At 43.9% G+C, this 19,615-nt stretch overlaps 1 protein-coding gene and 1 non-coding gene across 4 annotated transcripts in view; one reads left to right on the top strand and one right to left on the bottom strand.

The window, feature by feature from the left end:
* Positions 1-19,615, bottom strand: part of LOC124601774 (protein similar) — a 747,040-nt gene that overhangs the window by 194,744 nt on the left and 532,681 nt on the right. The window lies entirely within an intron of this gene.
* On the top strand, positions 2,304-2,377 carry Trnat-ugu. Its single transcript has one exon. It is a non-coding gene; the product is annotated as a tRNA-Thr (tRNA).

Raw genomic sequence — 19,615 nt, 5'->3', positions numbered from 1 at the left:
TATGGTTCACTGGTTGCAATGAAAGAGCACAAGAAGACGATATGCCGAGCTGTTCTCACAGCTACAGTAACAACACCACTGCACCTTAGCATCTTAGCATCTTTCGATAGGCTCCTACGAAAATCCGGATGTTACCATGTAGAATCGTCTTGTATGTTTTTGTGATTGCCTATTACAGGCTTCCACTGTAGTGAAGGTATTATAACAGATATAAAGATAGCTGGGGAAACAAGCCAAATAAATTGTGATTACATTATTACTGCGTAACAAGCCACCGGAGACCATAGGTCCCTTGTATCAAAATATTCAGAACTTATCACTGAACAACCTCCGAAATTATTAAGCTGGAGTTCAGTTTCACACTGTATTTTTCTCTCAGGGATCTTGAAAATGGCAAGATTTAGGGTGGCGCACTGAGCCTTACACAGCCATTTTCCGCCAGCCCACACACAAATGAAACAGGAGTGGTTAACATTGGTATGAAGTGCTCTTAGCCATGTATTAGAAAGCGGCCCTCTTAGATTTTCTTCATATTTACAGGTTTTAATGGCCAGTGCCTGGGCATCAAGTACAATGCACTCCTCAAAGGACATGGAAAAATGTACTCTGAAGAACTCCCAGAACAGTTTAGTATAAAAAACTGGGGTAAGAATCTCGACTGCTTGGTGCTGCACAGTTAGTAGATATTTGTTGAGGGCCAACTCCTAAACATCATGAGCTGCACTTATTAATCGGATGTACAACCGATCTTCGTGTACATCGATATGTACAAGAAGACAATTGTATACATAAGAGAACAATCGTAAATCGACTTACATTACGTGCCTCTATACCAGCGACATGCGTAACAGTTGTAACTTGATATTCACGTAGAAAGCAAACAACTACATGTATACCTAGATTCCGTGGCGCGTACGTCAAAGCACGTGACACTGCACGTCCTACGAGTGCCAGCTGCCGCCCCGTCTCCAACGGCGAGCGAGTAACTATTTCAGAAGAGTTTAAATGCATGCACTTTTTTGACAGCACACGAGGAAATTAAGACCTTTAATGAGTACCTTTTCAATTAAATATTGATTTCCCGTGTGCCCTGCACGGAGCCGAACGTTCCCGAAGTGTGACGGACGAGCCTGCTAGTGTGACGTCACAAGTTCGTTGTAGGATCTGTATATTTCATTGCCCCCGCTAGAATCCAATTACAAGAAAGTCTACGTTAATATGTTAGGAAGTAAAATCCGCCCTACCTCACAGTACACACGTTGTCGTGTATGCCACTGTTGTCATTTCTTGGTTGACAGCAGTAACGTACATGATAACCTGTGTAGTGTGAGACAGGAAGGACTTGATATCCTAAAATATTAACATAGTACTGGTTGTATATGGGTTCCTGGTATCCAAATGGTCGTTAGCTTCTAAGATTAAGTTCAGGTTGAGAATCAAATGGAAGTTATACCTGTCACGCATGTCATTGATAAAAAGATACACTGCTATTATATATACAATTATCATGTTACAGATAGCGATGCACTTACATACAATTCTTTGTTGTCCTCTGCGTCAGAAGCCAATGACGATGGGATATGCACCAGAATATCACTTAGGCTATTAAACATTTTAAGTGAATCTCATGCTGTATAGAAGCTGTCCTTTAACATAAAAGAGCCGTTCGTAGTAGCCTCCACAGCGTTCCAGTCTTAACAACTGCGAGGTTGCTGGTTCGATTCTCGCAAAACGTGTCAAACGTTAACAAATATACTGAACCATCATTTATATCAATAAAAATGTTTTAATATTGTTTGTATTTATTTTTAATCTCTAGAAATAAAAAGGGTTTATTTTCTATTTGATGTGTTACGTGTTTTGTACAAAATTTTCAATTTATTACGAATACTCGCATTTTCATGCGACTAGTATTTAATGAATTATTTTTATTAACAGCTATATTTAAATACTTGTTAGTTAACATTTTCTCAATTTTCTAATAAATATATAAGTGAAACAAAACATCTTTAAAAGTTGCGCATAGTGAAAAATTGAAGGGGGGCAGTGATAAAGCGGTCTTTTGAGCGTCAACAGCGGTCGGTCGGCCTCACTCACTCAGAAGCACACGGAAATACACGGCTTGCAAGGCAAGAAACGAAGTATATACTAAGATGGTATCTGTTCTTTCTGACATGTCGCCGCGAGTAATGAGTATAATGAACGGGGGCACTACGAATGTAGTGTGGGACAATACGTTGAGAATGTAGGTTTCGCGGGAGGCGTGCCAGAGATAAATCCCTGCAGTCGCGCTATCCTCTGTGTCCTCGGTGGCTCAGATGGATAGAGCGTCTGCCATGTAAGCAGGAGATCCCGGGTTCGAGTCCCGGTCGGGGCAACCATTTTCATCTGTCCCCGTTGATGTATGTCAACGCCTGTAAGCAGCTAAGGGTGTTCATTTCATTGTAATTTCAAGAAACGAAGTGTTGCGGGATCAGGCTTTAAGAAAGGAACGCGCCTCATTTCCATTAGCGACCACCAGGAGCCAGGCGGCAGTGAGTCGGCAGGCGCCGCAAATACCGGCGGCCCGAGTGCGGTCTCGTGATCGCCACCAGTGCGGCGCGGCCCAGAATACGCAGCCCGCTATCACATGATGCTGACGCAAGGCGGCCACGCCCTCCTCTATACCTGCGTGCTCGCGGCCAGAAATCTCGCCCCCCCGAGGCGCCACGCCTACTTGCCGCATCGAGGCGAGGCACAGCGAAACAGTGCTAACGTTGGTTATTTTTGTAGGCCATCCTCTTAAAGGTAACCCCGTCATCAACCGAAAGCTTGCTTGGGCACCACAGCGCTTCACTAGGCATACCCCTATAGCAGGTGGGGTGCGCGGCCAGTTACGGGAAGAACCAAAAATTAACGCAGATTGCAAATCACGCAACTCGGCATTTTTCACGTTAAGAAACTTTTATTAAGGTGAAAGAAGGGGTAAATGACACATAAAAATTCTAGGGCTCAGCAGGGATCGGACCCCCGTGTTTTTGGATCCGTAGTGTGGCACTAAATCACTGAGCCACCCTCTTGTCCACTCAACTTACATCTATATTTTACACTACCACTTTTACGAATCTGGACGTAACTGAATGTTCTGAATTGGAGAAAAAATATGAAATCATCTGGTGGAAGCCCACCTCTGCCATCCAAAGGATCCTCAATTCTTTATTGGCTTAATCAAATATAATCAACAGGTTTTTACAACACTCCTCGCAAAGGAACTTGTTTCATTTCTTGGAAGATGCCAGAGGAATGTGACGAGTCTCGATAGGCTTTTACACAAACATCGCTAACCTAGAATGAGGTTTTTCACTCTGCAGCGGAGTGTGCGCTGATATGAAACTCTCCTGCGAGAGCTTCTGTGAAGTTCGGAAGGTAGGCGACGAGGTACTGGCAGAAGTAAATCTGTGAGGATGGGTCGTGGGTCGTGCTTGGGTAGCTCAGTCGGTAGAGCACTTGCCCGCGAAAGGCAAAGGTCCCGAGTTCGAGTCTCAGTCCGGCACACAGTTTTAATCTGCCAGGAAGTTTCATCGCTAACCTACTTTTCAAACAAATTTTGTGCACTTCAAGTTGGCGCACCATCTTGGTGAAAGCAGTAAACCAATGTTGAAAACTGTAAACTTCCACGGCCGGAAATGACACGATTAATAAAATGTTCCGGTCTATTATGCCGTGTTCGAATAGATTTCACTTTTAAACCCAACGTTTCGTCTCCATTCGCACCCTGGCTCGCTTCTGACTGCAGCACTATTCTGTTAAAACGTGTTTCTGCGCAGTGGCATGACGCCAAATGTTTTAAATATCGGAGCGCAATAGGCCGTTGTCGATTGCCGACGTCCGCTGTCGCTATCACCCAACGGTGGAAGACTAGTAGACATCCTCTTCAGGACCGGGATCCAGACCCCATTAAATGTCACGCCCTCCTCCTTTCTACTGCAGTTCCTGGGGTGTTTAAAATCTCTATGGTCTTTCGTGGTATCCCCTTTTGGCTGCCAGCACTTGAGCCGTATCAAAATGAATGTGGTTATCTCTTGGCTGCGAAGTATTTTTCACAACAGCTGATCTGTTATCTTCCTTCTTCTACACTTACTCTTGTGCTTCTAGTTGTTTTTTGACCGTTCTTTTTGCAGTAACCACTTACACCTCCCCACAACTACACGGAATCCTTCATTATTTTTTTCAGCGGTTTGGGAGCATCCTTGGACATTTTTAGGTGATTTCTTATCTTCCTGATGGTTTTGCAGATTATCGCGATGTTCCGTGGATTTTTATTGTCCAAGATTTTTCCTGAGCGGTCAGTAACGCCTTTAATGAAAAGGAAAAAACTTTCGATTTCACAGACGCTTGTACCTTGCTATGATTTTTGCACGGTCCCCTCAACACTCTTTGTAGGTCATTCGGATGCCGGTGGTGGATAGTATTTTCACTGACGGTATTTCGCTGGCGAGATATGGTGGGGTAAGGTTCCTGATCTCATGACTTCTCGTCAATATCTTGGATTAAGTTTCAAACCTCTCCGCAGTGTGGGTCATTAAGGCAGGGTACGTGGCACTGCACGTCGGATGGGGACGTTGAGCTTGGCGGCCCCCTTGGTGCTATTCGAGAGGACTAGGCTACGTGCTGGCACCTGGTTTAAGGCTCTCCCTGCATCACCACCATCACTAAACGCAACACCACGATATATACGCATCTATTACACCCAACAAATACACATACGATACACCTCTCACATATTCGTAATGAAGGGGGTCACTGTGCTCGAGGAGTAAAACCCTTTGCGGCTACGCGGCTAAAAAACTACCCCTTGGGGCCTACCCATCAAATATGCCACATGTCCTTACATTTTATTAAGTTTAGTATCACCTCCTTTACTGCGGCTTAGTAAGTGACTACTGGAAGACGAAAGACACACAGTCCAGAGAAAATGGAATCTTTCCTTTAACTTAGTCTTGTACCCTGGAAAATGTGCGCTCTCGTGAACAAACACTCTCTAAAGGTGCATCACACTTGAGGCAACCTGTAAGGATACAAGGGACACTACAGTTTGCCGCCGTCTGCGCCACTTGAATATCACCGTTCTGTCCGAACACGAGACATACGAACGAGAACTATGATTAATTCTTGCCAAATCACAATCCCATTTGTAAATTTTATGAATAGACCATGATCTTAGAGTACAAAAGGATGGTTTTCAGCAGTAGTTCCTATAATGATGCGCGAGAGAGAAAAAAAAATCAATAATCTCGTGTGCTACATTCGGGATATCTTTTTTTTTTCTTCGGAAATAATAAATAATTGAAATTAAATTTTACACTTAAACGACTGAAAAACGGTGGCAACCAATTCTCTACAGTATGCACTTAGTAATGGAAGTTTTGCACACACAACACACACCAGTTTTCCTCATGTTGCGTCTGTACTGGCGTCAATAAACGTACCGTGGGAAATAAGCTGTCCGCGGATCTATCCCAACGATTTACGTTTGCTGAATGGAGGGAGACATTCAATAAGCTAGAATTTCCTCGAGTCAGAACGATGGTATTGGAACAATGCTCTGCCAGTTGCTCACGTGATGCCAGATGCGACGCGTAAGCGGACTCCGAAGTATTTCGTAACGCACGGCCACGAAACATCGCAGCCGCATCTCACAAAGCTGTCAACGAGGCATCCCTGAACTTATTTTGGCCGCTGGCAGCTACGATGTTGGTCTTGGCAGTTCATGACTGACAGAGCGCGCTCGCGGCATTACACGACTCGCATGGCAGGCACGAGGTTTTGAGAACAGCCGGAAACAAGTCACTGTTTTCCCTTACCTTAAAAGCGGCCGCGAAGCTGGTACATCACAACCACCTTGTCCTCTCTACCCTTTCCCCCCAACGGGAAGATCACGCGGCATTTTCTCATGGCGAAGAACTTCCGCGGAATAGTGCAATGTAGCAACGATCTTAATCCAAGTCTAAAACAAATTCTACTCAATTTTTTGAAAGAGTAACTCACGCACGAAGGAGGCTGCGTCAAAGACCCTTGACCATGTCATTCTTAGGTTCTCCTACTCTGTTTGCGACCACAGTGAAGCAGGACTAAAAGGAGAGGAGAGTAGAGGAAAGGATTTAAATAAAAAAACAAGCGCGGTTCGTCATGGGTTTGTTTTATAAGTGTGAGAGTTTTTGCTGAATACAGCGGGAGATGCTACAATGCTGGTGTCCACCAAGAAAACTATCATTCTCAAAATTTTTAGAAACACGTTTATCTCCCATAGACATACCGCGTGATTACTCCACCGTTAAGTTGGTTACGGCTAAGGCGTAGACACATGTGTTCTTTCCACGCACCTAATGCGAACGGGCCTGAAGAAGACCTCTATTTTTACACTCGACTACTAAACCACATCAGTCCAAAATGTTGCGAGACGGATTTTATTCCTGGCGTATAAGCGACATGAGCCCAGTAACCGTATCAGCTTGAACCAACAACCTAACAGACATTTAATGTTTTCATCAGGCGAGAACCAACATCCGCTAAGCACTTTAGAAACTGCATTTTAACGATCAGCTGTTTTATTTAACCTACTTATCCTCTACCGGTTTCGGGTCATAGAACCTCATCACTGGATGCAAGGTAAAACAGAACAGTTAAAAACATATTCCATTCTCCTTTAAGCTGATACAACATCAGCCAGTGGCTGCAATGTGACAACCTTGTGCTGTATCAGCTTAAAAGGAAAATAGTAAAAGTTTTTAACTGTTCTGCTTTACATTACATCCAGTGACGATGATCTATGATCGAAACGGGTAGATAACATATAGGTTAAATGAAACAGCTGATAGCTAGAATGCATTTTCTAAAAAAAAAATAAACAGGCGTCTCCTCCAAAAAAAAAAAAAAAAAAAAATGGCTCTGAGCACTATGGGACTTAATATCTTTGGTCATCAGTCCCCTAGAACTTAGACCTACTTAAACCTAACTAACCTAAGGACATCACACACATCCATGCCCGAGGCAGGATTCGAACCTGCGACCGTATCAGTCGCGTCTCTTCCACCAATCAGCTATGAAGAGGTAGTGTTAAGTCAACTTCGTTATGTCACAAACCTCAATGTAGCAAAAAATCTCTAAATCAAGTATTCATAACATTCTTCGGAATTTTTTAAAGAAGAGAAAAGTGTGTGTGTTAAGTTTGTACAGAACAAAAACGACTCGTGGACGCCTGCCGCAGCTTTATTGAAAACAAAAACATAAGACAGTTCTTCTTAAAAAATCGTCACGGGCGAAGAAAAAAAAGGGCGGGGTGGTGGTGAAGAGACTTGCTGTTGTTAACAAGATCCTACCACGAAACGACACAGTGCACAATGGGTCCCTTACGGTACGGCAAGACCGAAGATAATGTGAATGTGACGAGCGAATTCAACAACATCCCAAAAAGAGGAATTTTCTAAGAGTTTTACAGCCACCTTAACTCTTCCTTTTTTTATATTAATCCAGTTTGCAGACTTTTAGGATTGACTTACTGTGTGATGGTGAGGAAGGTTACTAACAGCCTCTAGACGGTCCATTTCTCTGAAGCTTAACTAGAACCAACTAAGGCTTCCCTTGGTAAGTTGTGGGTTTCGGCTTTGTATTAAAAAAATGCGCCATTCTGCTTACTCAGATACTTTTGCTGATATAAGTAATATATATTTTGAGAGTACGCTCAATCGTACGAAGTCAGCGGAAAAAAAACATTAATGACGAGGTTGCATGAAAGTGAGGCCCTCGTGGTAACAGCAGAGTTTCGCGCGAGGCCTCATAATACCGCCGCTATATTTTCTCTGTCAGGCATCTGGCACCAAACTATGAACGCGAGGAGAGTGGGTCCGTTCAGGAATAGACTCTGTTGCGACAGCAGAACACAACTCCGGAACAATCAAAAGGCGCAGAGCTATGCCTAATATATTAAACCAATATGAAACTGCAGTGTAGTCTGCGCTAGGGTCCCAACACCTGTAATACTAGCAGATGCAAATGTAACTGCTGATTTGATGTTAGATTATGGGTCACCGACAACTAGTACATTTGCTTAGAGTTCTGTCTATATTACTTAATTAATCGATAGAGTTTGGACTAAAATCCTTCATAAATACGAATGTACAATGCGGATACAATGTATATCAACCGAACTCAATTAAAAGAAACGAACAATAATACTATGGCACCTTGTGAGATGTGTCCCACTTCGCCTGTTTCTTAAATCATCAGTCATTTCAGCAACTACAGAAACTAACTTAGTATGGGTCATGTACACTCAAATACCTCTACAGGCTGAAACCTAGAACAGTCTACGATCTCGTAAACAAAATCATATCTGACACGTGATCGAGCGTACCGTACACAAATACAGTGAAACAGCGTCTCCACTAACGTTTCACAGCATAAAAATTATAATTAACTAGAAATTAATTCGTTTACTCGTTTGATTCCCGTATTGGAATAATCTCAATTTCCTTTTGAAACAAAAAGTCATGACGCAAAGATCCGTGCTTTCAAAACATCACAACCTCTTTGCGCTAGAAATATCCGTAACAGACGGGTAAGATCCTTGGATGATAGTACAATATACAGTATCCATTTACATCGTGTCGACTTTTAAAAAGTCTGAATAACCAGCCTTTGCAGTTCGGACAGCTGCGAGATGTTCAGGAAGAACGTCAATCTAATCTATATCTACATTTATACTCCGCAAGCCACCCAACGGTGTGTGGCGGAGGGCACTTTACGTGCCACTGTCATTACCTCCCTTTCCTGTTCCAGTCGATTATTATTATTATTATTATTATTATTATTATTATTATTATTTAGGGCGCACAACTACAATATTCCAGTCGCGTATGGTTCGCGCGGGAAGAACGACTGCCGGAAAGCCTCCGTGCGCGCTCGAATCTCTCTAATTTTACATTCGTGATCTCCTCGGGAGGTATAAGTAGGTGGAAGCAATATATTCGATACCTCATCCAGAAACGCACCCTCGCGAAACCTGGACAGCAAGCTACACCGTGATGCAAAGCGCCTCTCTTCCAGAGTCTGCCACCTGAGTTTGCTAAACATCTCCGTAACGCTATCACGCTTACCAAATAACCCTGTGACGAAACGCGCCGCTCTTCTTTGGATCTTCTCTATCTCCTCTGTCAACCCGACCTGGTACGGATCCCACACTGATGAGCAATACTCAAGTATAGGTCGAACGAGTGTTTTGTAAGCCACCTCCTTTGTAGATGGACTACACTTTCTAAGGACTCTTCCAATGAATCTCAACCTGGCACCCACCTTACCAACAATTAATTTTTATGATCATTCCACTTCAGATCGTTCCGTACGTATACTCCCAGATATTTTACAGAAGTAACTGCTACCAGTGTTTGTTCCGCTATCATATAATCATACAATAAAGGATCCTTCTTTATATGTATTCGCAATACATTACATTTGTCTATGTTAAGGGTCAGTTGCCACTCCCTGCACCAATTGCCTATCCGCTACAGATCTTCCTGCATTTCGCTGCAATTTTCTAATGCTGCAACTTCTCTGTATACTACAGCATCATCCGCGAAAAGCCGCATGTAACTTCCGACACTATCTACTAGATCATTTATACATATTGTGAAAAGCATTGGTCCCATAACACTCCCCTGTGGCACGCCAGAGGTTACTTTGTCTGTAGACGTCTCTCCATTGAGAACAACATGCTGTGTTCTGTTTGCTAAAAACTCTTCAATCCAGCCACACAGCTGGTCTGATATTCCGTAGGCTCTTACTTTATCAGGCGACAGTGCAGAACTGTATCGAACGCCTTCCAGAAGTCAAGGAAAATGGCATCTACCTGGGAGCCTGTGTCTAATATTTTCTGGGTCTCATGAACAAATAAAGCGAGTTGGGTCTCACACTATCGCTGTTTCCGGAATCCATGTTGATTCCTACAGAGTAGATTCTGGGTTTCCAGAAATGACATGATACGCGAGCAAAAAACATGTTCTAAAATTCTACTACAGATCGACGTCACAGATATAGGCGTATAGTTTTGCGCATCTGCTTGATGGCCCTTCTTGAAAACTGGGACTACCTGTATTCTTTTCCAATCATTTGGAACCTTCCGTTCCTCTTAGAGACTTGTGGTACACGGCTGTTAGAAGGGGGGCAAGTTCTTTCGCGTACTCTATGTAGAATCGAATTGGTATCCCATCAGGTCCAGTGGACTTTCCTCTGTTGAGTGATTTAAGTTGCTTTTCTATTCCTTGGACACTTATTTCGATGTCAGCCATTTTTTCGTTCGTGCGAGGATTTAGAGAAGGAACTGCAGTGCGGTCTTCCTCTGTGAAACAGCTTTGGAAAAATGTGTTTAGTATTTCAGCTTTACGCGTGTCATCCTCTGTTTCAATACCATCATCATCCCGGAGTGTCTGGATATGCTGTGGAAGGAACCAACAGGGATGTGAGCCGTACCGAATCCAGTGACGTGGCCAGCTGCGCCGCTAGGTTTCTCGGTTAAGGATCCATGAAGCGAACAGCCCGATCGAGCTGGTCCCTCAGATTTTCGACCGGGTGTAAACCCGGGGAGTTTGGTGGCTAGGGGACTATGGTAAACTCATCCTGGTGCTCTTCGAACCACGCACGTACTCTGCGAGCTGTGTGACATTTTGTATTGTGCTGCTGGTAGATGCCATATTACCGATGAAAAACAAACTGCGTTTAAGAGTGGACGTGGTATCCAAGGATAAATGTATACTTGTTTTGATCCATTGTGCTTCCGGAACAACGAGATCACCCAGGGAATGTGACGAAACCATAACGTGTGGCATCGCAACTAGTGCGCAATCGCCCATTTGTCTATTAAAAGCTTTACTTCAGAATGTATGTGGGCTGCAATGTAATCCGGTAGAGTATCATACGGTCAGTAACGGACGAGTTGTGTCCTGCAGACTGACGTCACGACCGTCTGTTGCAGCTGCACGTGTGAAAGCAGTGGAGTAGCGCTGGCAGGCCACTTACATTATACGAAACTAAAAATATTAATAACTAATAAAGGAATAACCTGAGGAACGTCATATTTGATGTACAACCTTCTGTTGTGAAAACAAACAATATGTCAAAGTCTGAGATCAAAAATAGTTGTTTTGGAAGTTAGTAAAATTCCATAAAAAACTTAATTTTCCAACAGTCAAGAATTTAAATAAATACACTGATGTAATAGTTCACCTTCAGTGACTATGTACGATGATCTGATAACACTTTCAGTGTTCATATATAAATTTGGAAAGTTTTTAGTTTCAGAAAACCTCTGACTTTTCTATAGTAATAATTTCAAGAATTCAATTTAAATATGTGTATTGTGTGATAGGGTGAGTGTGAGTATGTGGGACGTTCGGCATTATTAAAAATCATTTATGTAATTCTCTACAGGAACTGGCAAGTGTTCCAACTCTGTAACGTGGGAACGAATCCACTAGTAGTTCCCCTACTAGTGAATGAATGTCGGATGTCCAAGTATGTATGTTTATGTATAAGACAACCAGAACATTCGCGACTACATAATAAATTTCCAGATGTAGAGTAAAGCTTATAGTTCATTTTGTTTTGTTTATTTAATTAGAGAGTTTTGTGTTACTTAATTTGATGACGTCAATGAGCCTAGAGAAGTGGTTGGTGCTTGCTAGATTTTGGCGCGAGTCGGGCCTTAGAAGTGAGTTCTCATTGGTCGTAAGTGCTGACAGCCAATGCGAAGCGAGACGGTTGGCCACCTGGCGAGGAGATATAGTTTTGAGTAGTGGGAGAGTGAGAAGAGAGTGGCAAGCTAGCTTTGAGTGGAGGCGGTTATGTTGGATGTGACTTTTCGCATTATATGTAAGATGAAGTCTTGGGATGACTTCCGCGTTATGGTCCAGTGTTAATGGTATCTGGTAGTGACCAGAAACTGTTTATGAAAACTTTAGTGTGTTGTGATAATTCGTTCCGACGAAAATCGCGAGTGAACTTTGAATTATATAGCGTGGCGGTACTGAGTATATTCTTACTGATTATTTTAGGGCGAGCATAAACTTTTACTGAAGAGAACCACTGAATATCATGTGCAGAAGTAAGTGGCCGATCATTGACGGTGTTACAAGTAATTGGTTTCGGAATTTGGGAAGGTAAAAGTTTTGGCTGTTTTAGGTATGGTGATAACTGTGAGCAGAAACTTTAGTAATTTTCGTAAATGTGGGCTGATGATCTTGCTTAACGGCAATAAAGATCTATTAAAGGTTTAAATTTGAACTTCATGTTTAAAGTACGAGTGACATCCCCTTTCCGAATCATTTCTTTAAAGTACATAGACAATTTTCAGCAAATTTTACTTATAGCGGCCTCCGTCGTGTAGCTATGAGGTTACAGTTTCCTCAACACTGCTTATCTGTGATCTCGTAAGTAGCTGCAGTCAGGAGTTTACGTGCGAAGATCCACCGTTGTAAAGAGGTAGGTGAACAAAAACTATAAAAGAAATTGCATTGCAGCAGCAACGTTAATCCGTCGCAATTGGTGCATCGCAACGCACGCACGTAAAATCCGTCGCACGCTCCCTCCTGCAGCCTGGACCCTTCCGACGATTGCCGCAGGGCGTAAGCTTGCAGACGTTTCACGCCCAACACGCCAATAGCCATCTGTCCAACGGAGCATAAACCGTGATTCATCTGAATAGGCCACTTGTCGCCTCTCAGTAGATGTCCAGTTGCGATATTGGCATCCAAATTGTAGCCTCCGTCGCCGATGAACAGCAGTCAGCATGGGCGCATGAACCAGCCGCCTGCTACGGAGGTCCATACGCAGCAGCTTTCACTGAACGGTCGTTGAGGAGACACTGTTGGTAGCTCCTTCGTTCACTTGACTAGTCAGTTGCCCGACAGTTGAACGTCTATTCGCCCGTACACATCTCCGCAACCTTCGTTTACTCCTGTCACCTATGGCCCGTGGTGCACCACAGTGGCCTCGGCGCCTGTTTGCGAAGTACGGTATACTTCAACCACGGCGGAACGCAAACAGTCCTTTCGAAAATGCTTCCACCCTTGGCTCTAAAGCTAATGATCATGCCCTTCTGGGCATCAGATAAATCGCCTCGTTTCCGGATTACGTAAGCCGGTCGTAGTGGCCGTGCGGTTCTGGGCGCTACAGTCTGGAACCGAGCGACCGCTACGGTCGCAGGTTCGAATCCTGCTTCGGGCATGGATGCGTGTGATGTCCTTAAGTTAGTTAGGTTTAAATAGTTCTAAGTTCTAGGCGACTGATGACCTTAGAAGTTAAGTCGCATAGTGCTTGAGCCATTTTGAACCTTGTTGAAGCACTTTGTTGTCCGTCTGTTAAGACCCGCTTTCTGAGAAACGGGTAGAGATACCAAATTGGAAGTTACATCACATACTGAGGTCTACGGTGCCTTTTTCGCAGAAAAATTAAGCTTTTAAGTCAGTGCAATCAAAAGATACAGCCATTTATGTTCAAAAAAATGGTTCAAATGTCTCTGAGCACTATGGGACTCAACATCTGAGGTCATAAGTCCCCTAGGCTTAGAACTACTTAAACCTAACTAACCTAAGGAGATCACACACATCCATGCCCGAGGCAGGATTCGAACATGCGACCGTAGCGGTCGCGCGGTTCCGGACTGAAGCGCCTAGAACCGCTTGACCACCGCGGCCGGCAGCCATTAATGTCACATATTTTGATAATTGCAAAGTCGCCCATCAAAACCTATAGTGTACTTCCTATTGACATAAAATAAGTCGCGAAAGTACACAAAAAATTTAAATTTAAAACTAAAACATTCTCGAAAGTTTTGGTATTCGTCCCAGTATAGATGAATTGTTTAGTACAGGAACCTCGGAGTGCGAGTTCTCATCGCATCCTGACAACTTTTTAGATTCTTCCAGAAACATTGTAAGACTCAACATACGCTTCAGTGTCGGTTTCTTTTAATCATATTTTTAACATTCAATCAACGCTGAGAACTTTAGAGAACAACTCAGCTGAATTAACATTTAAAAATTCTACACTGTATATACGAGCACTAGAGCAGAGCTGTATCACTGGTCTACTTTCAGAAGAGTGAAATATTGCCCAATGTAAATTCTAAAATATTTGGTTTTGAGATCCAACTTCGGCTAAAATCCAGTGTTAGCAAACACAACATTGAAATAGACTTACGTGTAAACGTACAAAACGGGCGGCCACACATCGAAAACTAGAGCGATTCTAGTCACGTAAGGAGAAACATGGTACAAGCGCACTTCTCTGTCTCAGCTGATTTTAGTGCCACCCCATCACTTGCTACTTCTTGGTGAAGCAACAGATTACAATCATTATAATTCAAATCAGTTTTTCTTTGTGCCTTACGTTTGACGGAGCGAAACTCGTGCCGGAACAGCATCTGGTTTAGCGGCCCAAAGAGGAATTTTCTGAAAAATTCTGTCAGCATTTGCCAACTCGAGACTTTACTTACTTTGTTAACACATGTACACACTGAAGTCTATGTAAACGGAGTGACATCTGACGAGAACCAGTTCCAGCCTTATGTAAGGAAGCATTCCGACATATGACAAGAATCAACAACAGAAGACCTCGCTGCGCACGTCATCCCAAAAGCCTGCCACAACTACTTTCGCTGTTTCCTGAGGTGCCTGCTAGCGATTGTTCATACGGGTCTCCAACAGATGGTTGCATGAAGGTATATGAAAATTCACAGGTTGAAAACACTGCTTCTGTTTGAAAAGTACAACCCTCGTGTCTTACTGCAACGTCTGGTATCCCACTTTTGATGAAGAATGTAAATTTAACCGAGAAAATGCGCGTTGAAGCGAAACACCTCCTACCGCCTGAAGCATGCGCCGCTACGTGAGCCTAACGTCAGTGGCTACCAAAAACCGGATTAAGCGCTTCACAAGTGAAATGGCGGTTTTTAAATTATGAATTCGATTCTTTCTTCTTTTTATTTTGCGTCACTGTATCAAGCAAATTACACTAAAAGGTAACTCAAGTACACGAAGTACAGTGAATGGTACAGGCCGTCCCAGGAGGAATGGTCAACATTCAGGGATACGACAAGAACGATCATTCTAAGCAAAAGGTCTGGTAAACATTGGCCCTAAAATGCGTGCCTTTAAGGGCTACAAGCATTTCCTCAGGTTCGACACTGTGAAACATATCTCTTCTACTGAACAAGAATGAACTTCAGGATCCACGTTTACTGCACTTTTTTTCTTGTTTTGGTCCTTACTACCACCTCTCAAAATGTGGAAGGCGTGTATACTGGACATTTTTGCTTCGATTGTTGGTTCCTCTCATATCCCTGAATATTGACCAATCCCCCTGGGACACGATATAGATGTATAGTACCTTAATTGTCTGTTCTGAATGTAGTCGATTTCGAATCTAGCTAGTGTACAGGTTAACGCTATGCACATTATGCTTCGTTCCAGCCATATACGGCTGGGCGTCAATTCAATGGCGCCTTCGATGCTCAAAGGTTTGATTATCCGATTCATGTTTTCATTAATTGATGCTACGAATTTCCTACCGGTTAATGGACCCAAGGAAGTAATTTCTAATAACAGTCAGCATTTGTCGAATCAGACTTTGCTTGTTCTGTTAACACCTGTTCAGAAACAGTTGTTGTTTAAATACTTTAAGAAACTGAATACAATTGTCATTCGCAGTGGGACCGATGAATTCTCTGTCCGGTCCCCTCCCTCAAATCAACCAACCAATCAATCATTCGTAGTTATTCCACCTCTGATTAGCGCTCTGATGGATTGAGAAAGGTATTAATGGAAAGTGTTATTAGAATGTTTACAAGTATAAGCAGCAGTCAAGTGAAACACAGACTGACTAACGAGCATGGAGCGGAGGTTGGTAATGCACGTAAGTGTGTGTATAGAAGTGCCCTTTATTGGGAATCAGCAACGAACAGCACGAACGTTCACAGCTGTGCCCTTTATTAGACGTGCTCGACGTGAGATCAGCGAGTCGTGTATGCGTCCGACTTCACTGCGGAAGCTAGGAAAGATGAACAGCGAGGTGTAGAGCGGTTTTTGAGTGCGGATGGGGTATCAAGAAGTGAAATTTATGCCGGATGTCTGCTATGTATGGCGAACACAATATGATACGTGCGCATGTTTGCGTGGAATAAACGGTTTTGATAAGATCGGGCGTCACTGAAAGACAGCAGTCGGCCCGGTGAAGCTCATCATGTCATTTCCCCTTCTGTCACTGCTGCGATGGATGTTGCCGTCAGACGTGATCGACGGCGGAAGGTGGAAGACGTTCGGCCCATGTTAGATATCAGTCATGCTACCGCTCATTCCATCATAAGAAAGCATCTGAAGTTTCGAAAAATCTATGCGCAGTGGCTTCCCCACAGCCCGAAGAACAGAATGTCGGTATATCTGCAGCACCTGGAACGGTATAATGATGAAGAATATTGTTTCTGTCCTGTATTGTCACCGAAGATTAAACGCGGCATTATGTTTTCGAGCTGGAGAGCACGCGCCAGAACTAACAGCGGAAGCACATGGATTCACTCCCTCCGAAAAAATCTAAACCCTTGAGCGCCAGCTCAAGTCATGATGACCTTTCTTCTTAGGCCGCAACGGTTCGCTGCTCATTGACTTTCTGGAACAATTACAGCACAGCGGTAGGTGGTCACTTTGCACAGAATGAAGAGCGCCATCGAGCCGAAACGCCTAGAAATGTTGATGGATGGCATCATAATGTTGCAGGATAATTAGGAATTTCGCCGGGAAGCCCTTACACATCCTCACCCACAGTCCCGGTCTCTCCCCATCCGATTTCCATATTTTTGGAGCCCTGAATAAAGATATTCGTGGCCGGCTATATGCTTCGGACGAAGAGTGCACACCTGGTTCCGTAGGCAACAGCGAACGTTTTTCCATGAAGGCAATGACCATCTTGCCTCAGAATGGGATACACGTATTAACAGATATGGCGATTACTTGAAATAATAACTTACTTAGTTTTTTCCATTCGTGTCGGTTTCATTTTACTACCCATTACAGTAATGGAACATTTAACCCGACGGTTAGCTTCAACATACAGGATGAAAAATTAATCAATGCCCAACTAAGGAACATGTCCATATCTTCCTCTGTTCTGCAAGAAGGAAAGAAGATAAAATTAAAACCAGTAGATGACTAGGTCATTGGAAAGGGAGCCTGTTGCAACTTCGCGTACTTCACATGCGCAAAGAACAGAAACTAAAGTCGTGATATACATGCGGATAAAATTCTCACTCCAACATAGAATCAATACATTTTCAGGAAGTGGTACCCCCACAGTTCATATATATATATATATATATATTTGAAAAATGTCATGTCACGGCCTTGAGCTAGGTGTAAATTAATTTATACAACTAGTTTCGGTCTACTGACAGTCATGAAGTTCATAAACGTATTCAAAGCATCATGCTAAGCGCAATTATAATCATTAACGTCACATGATAAAACCATTAATTAGACACTGTTATCGTATAGTACTATAAATTACGTCGTCAATCTATAAATAAAATTATATTTCGCCTAACGAGATGCTGTGATAATGTCATGAACCTGACGATGGGTCAAGTCCGCCGAAACTGGTTGCGTAAATTTTATCAACAGCTCAAGGCGGTAACGTACATTTTTCAGAATACTAATACCCGAACGTGCGTTGAAACACTTACCCACTGAACGACCAAATCACATCCACTGTTTGCTTAAAGAAGGTTTGCTGGAGTAATTCCAAACCATGCGTTATGCGTCAGTACCTGCTCAAAGAATCCACACGAGGCCTTATCAAGCCTACAGCTAATACTTTAAAGCAGACATCAATTTTAGCTTCAGCCCCCTGCACGTACGGAACAGACTGAAAACTGTTCACGCCACAACATAACACGTCCTATAAAACATGTCGATCAAAGATGCTACAGAAAAAATTGGAAAAAAAATTTGGATGCCCGTCTGGTGCACTACGCAAAACCTATACCGTCCGTCGTCCTTATGATGGACACCATGCGAAGTAGCCACAGAACTTGTAAACACGCTCGTCGCCAAGAGGAGTTTGTTCTGAATACTATAGTGCTTCACAAGGTATGATCTTTGGCACGCCCTCTGAGAAGCGGCGTACGATGTGTACCGAGACTTGGGCCTGGAATTCGTACAACAGTGCGACAGAGTGCTTTCCACATGTAAAGTACAAGGATTCGTCACAAAAATTTGGAAATTTATGGTAAATTCCTATGGGACCAAACTGCTGAGGTCATCGGTCCCTATGCGTACACACTACTTCAATATATATATATATATCACACACACACACACACACACACACACACACACACACACACACACACGCACGCACGCCCGTGGGAGGACTCGAACCTCCGACGGGGGTGAGCCGCGCGAACCGTGGGAAGGCACCTTAGACCGAGCGGCTACCCCGAGCGACGTTCGTCACACTATACATTCAAGTTAAGTACAAGGAGAAGTCAATCGCCTACAAGACCAAGGCATACCTATCAGACCCGGACCTTGAGCCTGCGGCGCTAGACAGTGGCCTTATTGTTACCCATCAGTGTGCCAACTGCTTTGTTTACGTTTCGATACGAACCTTAGTTGAAGTTTTCTATCAGAGCGTATGTAACGTCTTTTCACGCCACATAGTTGGCACGTAATCGCATTACAGGATGTTCGCTAGGTAGTGGGCACTGCGTAACTGAACTCGCACAGACCTCAGCCGATTACGGTAAGTGGCGCCGTTGGCCACCCAATGGTGCGCCCGAGAACAATGAGCCATGCATAATAAGCTGACCGTGCGGCAGCCCGCTGACGTCACCCTCGTCAACAGGTGCAGGCGCTGGCACGGCCGCTGGGTTTTAATGCCCCGGCTATAAATAAGCAAGTTTCTCTTGGGCCTTTGCAGAGGTGCGCCGCTTTTTATAAAACGCCGCACAATCGGCGTGTGAAAGTGAGTCACCACCTTCCAGTGGACCACAAGTAACACGGCGAGGAGACAAGACGCGGCTGTACAAGGGGGCTGCAGCTGGTGACGGTCGCCCATCGATCAGCGGGGCAGGGGTGGGCGAGCGAGGAGGGCGAAGGGTTTCATCACCGTGAAGCGACGGCCGCCTGCAGCTAATGGCCAGCGCTGCGAGCCAGTCGAATTGGAGCCGCCTACGGGCTTCCTTTGTGGCTGCACAGTAACGTCCGGCCACGCCGCCACTCCTCTTATTGAATGCTACAAGTCCCACGTCAGCATGCAAGATCCCAACTGCTCCTTGCATAACACTGCCTCTGGCGTCAGAACAGTCGCCGGCTCTTACAGTGTGCTGGACAGCCTACAGGGGTTGGACAAAAATAAGGGGACACCATGCATGCTTAAACATAAATGCACGCTGTTTTATTTGATCACGAATATGCAATGCCCTCTGTACGTTGGAAGGCAGACAGTCGTTGTCAGAACAGTGTTCTGTGTAGCTACGGGTGCATAACGTCCGAGCTAAGTGAATTCGAGCGTGGAAAAATTGTTGGTGCTCGTA

The sequence above is a fragment of the Schistocerca americana genome, chromosome 1 (assembly GCF_021461395.2).
Source record: "Schistocerca americana isolate TAMUIC-IGC-003095 chromosome 1, iqSchAmer2.1, whole genome shotgun sequence".
NCBI classification, from domain to species: domain Eukaryota; kingdom Metazoa; phylum Arthropoda; class Insecta; order Orthoptera; family Acrididae; genus Schistocerca; species Schistocerca americana.
The sequence above is the reverse complement of the archived record's forward strand: the minus strand, read 5'-3'. Positions and strand labels throughout refer to the sequence as shown.